The sequence below is a fragment of the Brassica napus genome, chromosome C1, assembly GCF_020379485.1.
Source record: "Brassica napus cultivar Da-Ae chromosome C1, Da-Ae, whole genome shotgun sequence".
In the NCBI taxonomy this organism is placed as follows: Eukaryota; Viridiplantae; Streptophyta; class Magnoliopsida; order Brassicales; family Brassicaceae; genus Brassica; species Brassica napus.
The window spans coordinates 8,773,157-8,786,604 of NC_063444.1; positions in this window are offsets into that span (position 1 = coordinate 8,773,157).

A 13,448-nucleotide genomic window follows, 5' to 3' on the forward strand; every position below is an offset into this window, starting at 1 on the left:
CTTTCTGGATCTTCTTGTTCCTCGCCAGGTTTTAGATTTCTAATCCTTTCCAAGATAAACAATCCAAAGTTAAATATATCTGTAGATGATAATACAAACAAAAACACACGTAACTTGAAATTTTTGTATTTTATATTTTCGAAGAAAGAGCCATTATTACTTGATGAGTAGGTTTCATCTCCAATCTTGAATTGAGAAATCAATGGTTCTTGATCATCATCGGTAACAAAACATTACTTGCATTCAGATCAAATATAATCTCAGGCCATTGTTCGAATAGATAAAACATACCTTCTACAACTCCTATAACCACTCCTAATCTTCTTCTCCATGACGAAGCCAATGAAGAATTGAGCTTAAGTCTCTAATATTATCTCCACCGGTCGATTCTGTAACCAAAGCGATCAAGTTACTGCTAAAAATCTTAACAAATTCTTGTGTCTTAGCTTAAAAACACACGCCTTTTCTCCTTCGAAACCATCTTTATATAAACCTAACATGTCCCGTTTCTTAACGTTCCTCTGTAGTCTGTAGATATCCGTTCCATTGCTCTTCCTCACAATTTTATGTTCCCAGAACTCATTTGACACTGCATCGAGCATAGGCGGATGTGAATTTGAGGCTTCTCCGGCATGTTCGTGGTAAGCAATCATGTCTTTTTGAGAGATAACCATCCTAAGCAACATCAAAACGTAGATGTCATAAGAAGATTAGAAACTTACGAACCTTTGATTCCTATCAGTTTTAGAGACTTCATCTATCTTTAAATCAAGCTTAAGTAGGTGTCTTTATCTATTTAAGAAATGAGAATCTGAACGTAGAGTTAATCATGGTTTAAATGGAGGAAAAAGATAAGTGAGTGCCTACTACATGTTTCACTGAATTTTCGGTAGAACTTGCCAGCAGGGAACTCTAAGAATGTAGTGGGAACAAGGAACATGAGAGAGCCGATGTGGATGATGATCATTAAAGAAATCGATTGTCACGTACTTGGTTCCGATAAGGATGCCTACTTTGGAATTATTGCAAGTTTCCCAGAAATGAATTAGCCTAAACATCAACTTGGAATCTCCTGGTCCCGCTGAAACAAAAGTGGAGAATGGCTTGTATTGCACGGTGGCGACTGCCGTTTGATTTGCCATAGTGCTGGGATGCGTTTGCTGAGGAAGAGATTGTTGGGTTGGGATATATATATAGTCTCAATAGGGAAAGGAGAGAGATGTGATGCGTTTCATTTAAGTGATTAATTAATGGATCTTTAAGAGGCATTGATATCATTGAGTAAGAGGAGGGATGTGGAGAGTTACACGCCGATTTGTCTGGAGGATAGCTTTGATTCATCATTGTTGCCGTCGCAGGCGTTATACAGAGGAGATGGGAAGACGATGAGTTTTGGAGGGTCTGTAGATGTCGTGACAACTTAGGTTAGAGGAATAGGAAAGTAAAACAAACTGGTCATTAAAATTAATGTGTTTATTCCGTAGCACATCTTCGTGGCCCAACAGCTTAACATCCTTAATGACATTGACAAATGATTGGTTATGAATATTTTGTCCTAAGTGGTACACCTAGAATTGCTTCAATTTAGTTCATTTTATATAGTAGAGATAAAATAATAATACTGTGAAAAATATATATAGAATGAAAAAAATATTGGGCCACGATGATAAGAAAATGGAGAAGAAAATGGTTGAAAAACAAAATGGTAAGACTTTTGTTGGAACATTGAAAACTGATAATACTGGGACAACTTTTTAAATCTCTCCATTTAAGATATTATGCAGTACTAATCATTATAAAACCTTAGTAAAAAAAACCTTCATTATAATACCCCTTTGCTCTATAAACAAATGGTTAAGTAAAGGTGTGACTGCCTAGTCATAGAGTCGTAATAAACGGTTAAGTAAGATTATAATGCCTCCTTCGTTACAAAAGTTAACATGACTACTTTTGTAACTACTTTTGTAACTAAACGGCATAATAAAATAATTTCTTTTAGTGTTTAGAATTTATGTAACGAAAACATGATGAAAAATTTACACCTAGAGACACATTTTGAATTTCTAATTTCATTATAGGACACATTGCACTTGGCACAAACTTTTTGATGAGAGAAAGACTTTAATATCCTTTAACTAAAGAGAACTGAGAACTGACCAACCTTTTTTCCCTTACAAATTCTAATTGCCAACTCTCAAATCCTTCGTACATGATAACTAAACATATCTTTTTATTCTTTCTGATTTTCAAAAATTTATTTTTTACGTGAAATTTATCTTTTTTTCTTTTTCTCTTTTCCATTGAATCTCTGCATTCGCTTTCAATTCAAACCCAATAAACTCGGAATATAAACTCAATTCCTTCAGCAACATCACCAATAGCTTCCTTAATGTTAGAATTGCTCATCCTAATCTTTCTAAAATATTCATCAACACCTTCATCAATACTCGTTTTGAGATATGTTCGAAGACGTGGTGAACGTGCCTGTCTTATGGAGGAGCACGATCGGACTATGAACCCCTTTCTCTTCTGTAGAGGTCTTCTTTCTCCCTAAATCTCGACGTCTTCTTTTTCCCCGAAATCGAAATCGACATCTCGATCTCTGTTTCTCGACCTCGAAACTCTGTTCTTTGTGATTCACAGATTAACTCCAAATGGAAGGTTAGATCCCGCTTCTTAAAACAATTACTTGACTCTGTCTTCTCGGTCCAAACCCTAACTTTTGCATCTTGAGAAAATGAACCCCTTTCTCGAGGCTCAGTCCCGTGGAAATGATGGCGGTGGCGGTGGAGAGCATGATGGAAGAAGCGGTGGATACCGCAGTGGAGGCGGTGATGGTTGTGGAGGCGATAGTGGAAGATGTGAGTATGAATACAATGGTGGTGGTTGGTGGAGGTGGCTGCCGGATCTTCATCCACAAAACCTTGAACATAAGACCTCATCCACAAGATCTTCATACACAAAACCTTGATTCATGTGTCCACATTTTTCCGTGTCCATAATTTTACCATCCACAATGTGTATGTTCATATCTAACTCGTCCACAACTTTTCGTGTCCACAAACACTTGATATGCAAGGTGCAATTTCTGCTTCAAAATCGAACCATTTTAGCTTTGTTTTGTTTCTAAGGATATATCTCAACTTTCGTCTCTTTGTTCTAAAATTAGCAGAGAACGGAGAAGAATAGTTTATTCCCTGTCAACTGTTCACCGTAGCCACAAGCATTGCGTCCATACATATCCATCCATAAGTATCTGATAAGTGTCCACGTTTCTTGCGTCCACATTTTTCTGTCCATAAATGTTCTATTGATTGTGCTCAATGACTTTTCATATTTACTTAACCTTTCTACTATATTTATGTACATATAACAAGTAAAAAGATAATTAAATAGATTTTAGTCTGCTTGTCCATAATTCTTGTTTCTACAACTCATTTGTAATTTACGTGTTCACAACTTATGAATCCACTTTTTTTTTTCTATCCACAATATAGATGTCCATATTTTATTTGTCCACTTAATCCAAAAATCTAACGTCAAATGGTTAAAATATATGTTAATGGATGTTAAAATGTAGAAGATAAAAAGTTAGAATTTGTTATGTCAAATTTTTTAATTTATATACTTTAATATTTGAAAAATAATCAAACAAAGGAACGAGAGTTGAACTTATAAAAATAATAAAAACATATTAAGAAAAATACAAAAAAATGCAACTCATCGGTCAGACCATTAACTAAGTTACATTCATTTAGTCACTCAAACCAAAATCTAGTATAAGTTAGTTACTGTGTTACCAAATCCAATTGACCATGTAGTTTTTCCTTTAAAAGGAACAGATTTTCCTTTTCACTCAAAGTAGGGGTAAATCCATCCACAAAAAGATAGTTGTATGGACAATGTGTCCTAACCGCATAATGTGTCTCTCAAAGCAAGAGAGAGGAAGACATAATGTTTCTGTGTATAAATGTCTCTGAGCACAAGTGACGAGAAGCACACTTACCAATAAATATTTATTGTTTTCGTTCCCTAAAGTAAATACTCTCACATTTGTGGATGATGGGTTCACCAATCAACCCCACAGAAAGATTCAAGGACAATACCACATCCATTTCGTAGATATAATACTTCTTTCAAGATCACAAAATTATGAGTGTATTTGTGATCAAATATCATCCGTTTGCAATTAGAAAACAAGTACTATTACAAGAATAACTCTTAATTTTTGTACTCAACTAATTAATGGAGTTTAGAATCAAATTCACATCAGTGAAAAAAAAAAGAATCAAATTCACATAAAGTCCACACTAAGTCTAGGAGTGAGTTTGGGTGGAACCGTGGAAGAGAACCATACAGGACACGCGGCATATGGCTATAAAGATGACTGGAGGTGGAGATGGTGCATGCATATGCATGGTATTGGTCGCAGAAGATGAATGCTCGTATAAGAAAGTGATGTAAGAACTTGGTGCTTAGGTTACAAATGTAATCTCCATGCAAAACGTACTGGTATGAATATTGGCAACAAATCTTGCTGTGCCCTCCACGCATTCCAGTTTCTCCGTTATGGCCACCCCATCTGCAATGAGATCTAAATCAATTTCTTTTTTACCGGTCATGAGAGCTTCGTGATTAAGATCATTTTCATGTACTTTATTTTACCAAGATCTATAAAGCTGACGCCTTACAATGACTTAAGCCATTTGTATCATACTTATTTTCCTTATACATTAGAGCATTTCTATTAGAAATATCACAAATATAAATTAACAAAAAATAGAAAAAAAGAAACGAAAAAATAGTTTTCGTTTGAAATATCTCCAATGGCTTTTATTAGGTCACGCGGCCTGTTTAACGCCTTAAACTAGCAAAGCTTTCAAAACATGTTTTGGATCTTATAACATCTTTCATAAATAATATAAATCCCCACTTGGTGGAAAAAAAAGAGAAAATTGGCTTCTATGCCTATAAAAAATCCTTAGCAAAGTACCCATGAGATGAATGAAATATTTTTGTTTCGATTTTAACCTTTCTGATAGGTTTCTAGTTGTGTCAGCCTACTAGTTGTGTCAGTATGTTAGTTGTGTTTGTCGGTCTACTACCTTTCTCCCTCTCTCTTCTTATCTTAGATTCTAACTCTCTCCCTTCTTACTTTACACGACTTCCAATCTTCCAATCAGATATTCCTCTTGAGTTTTGTCGCCGGAGCCAGTGCGCAAGCGCTCGAAGAACATCAACCTATGCCATCTTCGACGCTACCGTCGCTAAATCAAAATCAATCTCATTTCCTTTTCCTATCAATCCACAACTATTTTTTTTTTTGAATTTCTCTCTTAAAGTTATTATTTTCTATTTGTAATATTTTATGTTATAAGTTTGATGCTATTTTTCACTTTGATTGTTCTAAAATTGAAATTGGTCCAAAATTTGTTATCTGGTATATTGTTTTATAAATCGTTTGTTATCTGGCAAATGATTTGATACAATGCTACATATTTTGTTAGTTGATACAAAAAAACTTGTCTTTAATTGATACATGATTGGTGTAGCTGATAAATGTTTTGGTAAATAGTTTGCGAGCTTATACATTTTTTGATTATTGGTCTGTTTTGCTGACAAATGGATTGATACTTAGTGTGAGTAAATATGTCGTTTGTTAAATGATATTTTATCTTATACATGTTTGTTATGCAGTATATGTTTTGTTGGGTGACACGACGTTTGATATCGATGATTGAGTAAAGGAGAAGATTAAAATTTTTGAAAAATGGTGGCAATGATAAGATATAAAAAAATAGGAGGAAAAAGAATTGAGAAATAGGAAATAAAAGAGGAAAGAGAATGAAAAAGTGTAAGAGAAAAGATAGTGTATCAATGTGTATTATTATTTTAATATACTACATGTTTTTTGATATATTGTTGTTAAGTATCATCTAAGAGAACATATAATAAACAATATATTAATTAACAAATTATCTATCAAACAATGTATCAATTAACAAAACATGTATCATCTAAAAAATTATGTATCTACAACAAACAAGGTTATTTCATAAGTGTAGTTTCTAACAAATAAGTTAACCACTAACAATTAATTTAACACTAATATTAAAATTTAGAACGAATTGTAGATTTCAAAGATGTTGAGATCTTGCAATCAATTATTATTTCTGATTTAGATAAATTATAACATTTTGTATAAATTCATGAGTGATTTCAATTTCATAACATAACTATTATCTGATAACTATATAATTTGATGTTATATGATTTGTTAGCGATATGATAATTCATTTAGTTGAGAGAATTTAAAATTTATAATTAAATTCTTATTTATGTAAAATTGTCTGACCACATGCTAGTCTATTTGTCATGTATGTATATGAATATGATTCTGCTAAATTCCCTTATGGTTAACATATGTGTGAGATGCACTCTCTTGTATCAACACAAAATCCAAGAAAATGAGTGGTTTACAACAGTCCAAACAGCATATGCAATCTTCTAACAAATCTGTCAGAGAATTTTTACTTCTCTAACTCTTCTGTCCATCGCTGAAAAGGGCATCAAACGTAAGGACATTTTCATCCAAGGAAAAATCAAAATGTGTTGACTGTGTCTTATATGTCAATCAGATGGCAAACCTCTAATTTGAATCTGTTCTAAGGGTATTTGCCTAATTCTTCCCGAAAAAAAAACATATTACACACAGAAACTTTTAGTACTGGGATAAAAAAAAATTGGCGGGAACAATTTTTTATTTTTAGTGGGGTCCATAATTTTTTTCTTAAAGAAAACAAACATTTTTTAAAAAATATGGGGTCAGCTGACCCCACTAGTAGTACCCTGCCTCCGCCCAACACAGCCCATTGTTTTCGCCTTCACCCGTAACCCGTTCTACAACATCTTAGATAGAAAAAAAATTACAACTTGTTATAGTTTCAAGAAAACATCTTAGATAAAACATTTCTTCTTCCTCGCCCATACTGTTATTGAATTCCGATGTACTTTTCACAACCACCTTCTGTAGTTATTATACGCACAACTTTATGCTCAATCATTGAGCCAAAAGAGTCATGGCCGTCCCAAAGATTTATGAATCTTCAAATAATGTGGCCCTTTACAAAAATTACCATGAAAAATATATACTTATTCCGTTTTAGTTTAATTATCGTTGTAAAATAAAATTTTTATTTCAAAATAAGTGTTGTTTTATCATTTCAATGCAAAATTTATTAACTCTATATTACCATCTATTTTTCTATTGGTTGAAATATAGTTAGGTGTATCAGTAATGATGTTTTTATTTAGTAAATATATAAAATTAAATGTTTTTTAATCTATGTATATAATTCTAAAAATACAATTAAAATAAAACAGAGGGAGTATAAAACTGGTTGCGGTCTGGTCCGAACTAGAGGCCAAAATAACTACTCTTGTTTTTACCATCTAAGGTACATGTAATTTATTGTGACCAATGCTTCATTGGCTTTATAGAAGGGACTGACCTGAATAGAGTGTCTTTCTGCAGAATATCAAAAATATATAAGATATTGTAACCTAATATTATTATTTTCATGGCTCCCAATCTTCATGACCGAATTAAATTCATATCTAAAGAATCTCAACCAATGCACTAGAAGAAGATAGACACCTACATTACGGGCTGCTCTTTCAACGCCCACAATAAAGAGTCCATGGGCCTGAACAACCCCACGTTCTAGGATAACCAAACACTGGTTCAGTTTTATTTATTCCCAATGTGCGAGTGTCTTGATTCGTCTTATGATAACATGTGGTTTATTTCTTTTCTTAATCCGACTTCTATTTAGAAAAAAAATATACATACTTGGCAGAAATTAAGTGTTGGAATAGAAAATCCAAAACGAGTTGAAATCTGATAAATGGAAACAGAGACAAACGAAGTGATAATTATAAATCCTTAATTATGAAGTTACATGGCAATCCTCATTTTACAGTCGAGAAATGCTTCATGCTTCAATATAGTATACTTGCAATTTTTTTGTTTTTATATACTTGCAAATTGTTGATATGCCTTGAATCTGGATGTTACATCTAGGCGATGGATGTTACATCATATACATCATACCGACTCGGTTGCATCAGGAGCGTTGCATCAAGTTATTATGGATGTTACATCTGATATTATGGATGTTACATCTGATCGTGGGCTTAAGCCCATGAGTCCGTTTAGTCTAGGGTTTTAGATGCGAGATATTACTATATATATCTTGTATTCGAAGTAACCCTAAACTTGCACTCTGTAAACTCAATATCGCCTCCAATAATAAGATCTCTCTTTGCCCGTGGACGTAGCCAAGTTGGTGAACCACGTTAAATCTCTGTGTCGTTGTTACATCGTTTTTATTCATCTGTTTCCGCATCTGTTTCTTCTCACGATTGTTACAACACAAATTTTACGTTGCTAGAATAACAGTTCACGGTTGTGAAGGATGGCTTGAAAGATTTCTAGTTGGTAAAGGTTTTGTGTCTTCGGCTCTACCAAGGTGTGTGTTATATACAACACTGCGTTCCCCACGATCGTATATAATCTACAACTTGATGAAAGTTATAGTTATACACACCACTATATCTTCCGTACGTGTGATTTATTGAATCCCTGGTATTAATTAACATTGATTTTTTCATCAAATTCGTGATCCAAGCACAAAATCTGGTAGATTGCCATTGTATGAGGAACTATGAATAGCTTTCTTCTTTGTTCATAAGTCTCTATTTGGGCATCCCATAGATTTCAGTCTCCCTAGTCTTTTGTTTTCGTTGTACCTTGCAGACAATTCATGTATTATTGCACTGATTAATCACTTCCTACTCAGCAATAAGTGTCTTCTGACTAATCCAGTGAATGTTATTGTATTTCCATGTGTTGTTTTACATTTTTAAACTAAAGACAATTGTATTTTTTTAAATTATAAAATTATTTTTAAAATAAAAAATACTAAAGATATTTTTAAATAATAATAAGGAAATAGACAGAAATATTCATGTTTATTTGAAATATATATATGATCATAATGGTTTTTTTTGTCATCAACGTATACATATTCATACTGAGTCTGTAAACCAAACCGGGTCATCTGCATCCATGTGAACAACAAAAGACGGTTGCTTCTTAACACTGCGTGCTAGTCTATCAGCCTTTGAATTTTGCGTCTTTGGTACATAGATAATCTCTGATCGTGTAAAACTCTCTTTCAGGATCTTGGCATCTTCTAAATAATTTGCAAAAGCTGGTCATTTTTCTGGTTTCGAAACCATCTCCACCAATTGAGAACAATCCGTTGCAAACGTAACCTGAAATTGACGTAAATTCCTCATACATTCCATTGTCCAGAGTAGCGCTTCCATCTACGCCCGAAGGGGAGAGAGACTAGCCCTAGCATTCCTCGCCCCCAACAATCCATCAAATACTTCTAAGGTGTTGAACCAACCTTGTCCTGAAAAGATATCACCCTCTTTCCATGAGCCATTTGTAAAACACCATCTTCCTAGAATTGACGGCAGGATCGTATCCACTATTTGTGGTATTGTCCTCTGTTCATTCAATATTTGTGTCTCAGCTCACAGTGTTGATTTTGTTTCTGCCAATTTAAGCGTATCCATAGGATCCATATCAAGATTACTGAAAACTTTATTATTCCTAGCTTTCCAGATGTAACATAGTATTCATGCAAACTAATGATCTTCCATCTGCGGGAAAACTCTCGAGAAAAGATGATCACTAACATTAACCTAACATTATCTGTAAAACTAAGAAATATCCACACATCTCGTTCATTTCTACACGACACAGTATATTGCTACACCGGAGTAAATATTTATATTAGTAACTAGGGTTATAATTTACTTGTAATCAAGATTATTATTTTTTATATGATTAGAGGTTTATGTTTTAGTTTTACATTTGCAAGAGATGTATATGAGATATATTATTTTCTTAATTTAAAATTAATAAAAAAACTATTTTTTACTATTAGCATAATTTCTCTCTCTCTCTCTCTCTCTCTCTCTACGCTACGGGAACCAAAAATACATAAATATATCATTTAAAGAGTATTTCAAAATGTTTAGCTTACTTAAAATTTAAGGTGATATTAACTTTATTGTGTATGTTTTGTTATTCTTGTTATAGATCATGATCATCTTAATATTAAAATGTTCATGAATACATAATAGTTTTACATATTTTTTTTGTTTATTCTACTATAATTATGATAATTTTGATAATAAGTAAAATAATTTTTAATACAAAAATATTAGATTATATTTTTTCTTATGAATATTTTTAAAATTTATGTCTTTGATATTATATTATTAATTATGTGCTAAAATATTATTTTAGGTTGATGTCCAATGAAATTTTTTCATATATATATATATATATATTTATATATATTTGAAACTATTGTTTTTCATATCGTATTAGTTCTAGTTATTTTTATCCGAAATAGGAGGTGCGGTTGGACGAATTTTTTTCAAATGTGTCAACGATGTGATTGTTTTTTTATTAGGTTAGCAGGTGTCATTTGCCGAGAAGAGAGTACATATGTTATGGGAAGTGAGTGTTCTAAATAAGGCATAAGTTAGTGTTTGGACAAAACTACAACACTTCAATTTAATGTAAGAACATGTTTAGTATTCCACACTCAGCTAATTTGTCCACCGTTTTTATTTTATTGTGATATATGCAGACTCAAACTTGGAAGTATAATAAGAAAACTTCATTATATGTATATATCAAAACTCAGCCAATTTTAGAGACACAGAAGCAGCCAAGTTAAATAGAATTCACAATCCAGTAGTCGGTATGTAAAAGATGTAATTGAAATATACTCACAAATCACAATCATGCATACTTACACATGATTCTATATCCATAAGTGTCAGGACTAACTGTTGTATCCTTGAGATCAGGGCCAACGACCTTTTAGGGAGCCACAGTAATGAAAAATCAACACCAAGATGTTGGAAATTATTATGAACTAAAGATAAATAGATCTTTTAAAAAAAAAGTTCACTAAAAAAAGTTATCTCCCCTCTTCTATCGTATTCCTCTTTTCTCTTCTTCTCTGTTTATTCTGTTTCTCATCTTATTTTTTCTGTTTCTTATCATTTTTCTGTCACAATCCGTCAAGTACAACGATGAGCTTAACAAAAAAAATTTCATTACCTTTTTGTGTTGTTTATTAAGAGAAATAAACTGATGATTTTTTTGGAAGAAAACATTCATATTTATAATGGAGGATTAACACAAAGGAATGAATGAAGAGATTCATTGAATATGAGAACTTGTGAGAGGTAGAGAGTAGGTATTAATGTGAATGTTAATGAAGATGCATGAACCAAGTTAATTTTCGTAACGGCTTCAGATTAAAGAAGTCTATTCGGCTTCCGACTGATATTGATCGGAATCGTTCGTCACCGGTGAAACCGTTGGATTTCTATTGACAGTTGACTGAACGGGAATTGTTGCTCGACGGTCACTTTCCCTAAGTTTCGTATACCGTTTTTTAGAGAAGATATATTTGAACCGTTGTAAATACATAAAACCCATTAAATTCAAGAATTAATGAAACACTGACTTTTGATTGACCGTGATACGTGTCGCCACTACAGATTCCAAATTAGTTACACGAAATCTTATATAGATGGCCTAGGATGGAAGGAAACCTTTCTTATATATATATAGATTGTAGATGAACAAAACAATAGGCTCACACCGAAATATGTCTACGAAAATGTGTTATACATGACTGCAAATATGAAAAAATGATGAAATGAATGATATTTTATAACGGATGGTTGTCCATTGTTTTGTTCATCAAAGACAACTGATAATGAAGGCAACCCATGTGCATGTATACTGTCATCATGCCACCATTCTATGACCATTTCAAAAACCTTATAATTTGTATTCTTAAAAACAATATATAGTTTGTGTTCAAAAAAAAAAAAAAACAATATATAGTTCCTCAAAAAACAAAACATATAAATCATGTAAACTATTTTTTTCGAAAAAGGACTCTTACAAATATATATATAAGAAGAAGAAAATTAGTTTACATGATGTTAGCGAATCATTTTCTGACTTTAAAAAAAGGTGAATTCTTTGTAAGGAAATAATTTGAACCATTGAGGTTCGCTATTTCTTATTTATATTTAGTTAAATGGGAAGGATTAAGATTTAGGAGTGTAAACCATGTTTGTGTTTGAGATTTCATAGTTTATTATAGATATTGAGGGTGGGATGTCTGTCTTCTACCATAATTATCTCTAATCATTTTCATTATATTAATTTTGTTTTTAGACAGCCTAATTTCTTTCAAACAGCTAGGCCATGTGAATTGTTTTTTCTTTTATTTTCTTTTTTCAGTGAATTTACTTATTTTGTTTATTCTGTTTCTAAAACAATAAATAAACCCATAGTTTTAATATATCAACTCAGTTTTTTCACGCCAACAGGTGTGGTCACCTTACTTTCAATTAACATTTGGATTTGGTATACATCCTTCATTAGAAGGATACGAAAGCTGATTATTATTCTTCAAAGTTTTTCGTTTATCTCTCTAGAGAGTTCAAGTATAGCAACACAATGTGCTTGACTCTAAATAAATCCAAAAAATACTTGCATATAGAAAATTCATATCGGTCAACATTTGCGTTTTGGAGCCAGATATTCTTGGTATTGGTCAAAGTATGGGTTTACCAAAAATGTATCCTTCATCAAAAAGATGCATGTTCGAAGATTTTGGATTATGTTTTCAATTTTTATCCTTTGGTCAACCAATAGGGTCTAAAACTTTAAAATAAAATAAAAAGATCTAAGAAAATCCCTTTAAATTTCTTATATATATTTTAGGTTTATAATATATATATTACACAAATTAAAAGTCCAAACTACATTTTCAGATTTCGAGGATAATCATAATCCAACTCAAAGTATGACATTAACATCAATGGAATAATCAAAACAGAATAATATAAGGTCTGATGTCTTAAACAGAATAATATACATTATATAATATGAATTTTTGTATATATTAGATAAGAATCATAAGATGCGTATATGTTACACCTACAGATCACCATCCAGAATTAACAATCCGATTGGTGCGGGTCCTACTTTGATATTTGCCAACTCTAATTGATGTGACCGCCAGCTGGCAAATTTTGTTCTGAAATTACCTATTTGCCCTTTTCATCTCCTCTGTTAGACCGTTATTCTGTTTGTTACCTGCGCTGCTGTCATTGACCCTTTTCGGTTATCGAAGAAAACCAGGACTAAAATCACAGTAATACCGATTAATCCGGTTTTCATTCACGCATCCGCTTCAGGGCGTATGGTCAAATATTTACCGGTTTTGTGCTCAGCAGTCGAGTAAAACCATGGTTTGATGATTCAA